We start from the raw sequence: 1074 nt of genomic DNA on the forward strand, positions 1-1074 counted from the left end.
ATCAGTTCTTTTTTTTTTTTTTTTTTTTTGAGTTGGAGTCTCACTCTGTCACCTAGACTGGAGTGCAGTGGCTGCCCCTGGCCACAGCAGCCTCGACCTGCTGGGCTCCAGTGATCCTTCCGCCTCAGTCTTCCAAGTAGCTGGAACTACAGGCATATGCTACCATACCCAGCTAATTTTTGATTTATTGTAGTGATAAGGTCTCGCTAAGTTGCCCAGGCAGGTCTCGAACCCGTGGGCTCAGGCAATCCACTCACCTCGGCCTCCCAAAGTGCTGGGATTATAGGCTGAACACCGAGCCCGGCCGGGATCAGTTCCTGAATATCCTTCTAGAAATATTCTATGGGAATTTGAGCACTTTCGTGTAATTTGGCCCAAATGGGAGCTTTTGAACTACACAGCTTTGCACTTTTTTTTTTTACACTTGACTTACTTCTTGGGTCTTTTCAACAACATAGATTGATAGGCCTCACTTTGTAAAAATAGCTGCATAGTATATTTCAGAGTGACTAGCCTTATTTAATTAGTCTTCTGCTAATGAACATTTAAGGTATTCCCCTAAATGTTATCACAAAGTTTGATGCACTAACATTCTTCTAGTCTCAGTTTTGCTACAGAAATGGAAAAAGAAATCTGTGGTGTGAATTCTGAAGTGTACCACTGCTTCAAAGGGTATATACATTTAACTTTTTGGTAAGTATGATCAAGTCATCTTCCCAAGGGGTTGTACTGATTTACGCTAAATGTGAGGCCTCATTTTTGTTTTTCCATTTTTGATCTTTGAAAAATTATTTGAAACCAGGCACAGTGGCTCACTTCTGTAATCCCAGCACTTTGGGAGGCAGAAGCGAGAGGATTGCCTGAACCCAGGGATTTGTGACCAGCCTGGACAACGTGGCAAGACCTTGTCTTTATAATAAATCAAAAAAGTAGCCGGGGTAGTGGTGCACTCCTGTAGTTCCAGTTACTTGGTAGGCTGAAGTGGAAGGATCACCTAAGCCCAGCACGTTGATCAAGACTGCAGTGGCCATGAGCATGTCACTGCACTCCAGCCTGGGCAAGAATGAGACTCCT

This window comes from Carlito syrichta, unplaced genomic scaffold (assembly GCF_000164805.1).
Source record: "Carlito syrichta isolate Samal-C Ts95f unplaced genomic scaffold, Tarsius_syrichta-2.0.1 Scaffold305649, whole genome shotgun sequence".
In the NCBI taxonomy this organism is placed as follows: Eukaryota; Metazoa; Chordata; class Mammalia; order Primates; family Tarsiidae; genus Carlito; species Carlito syrichta.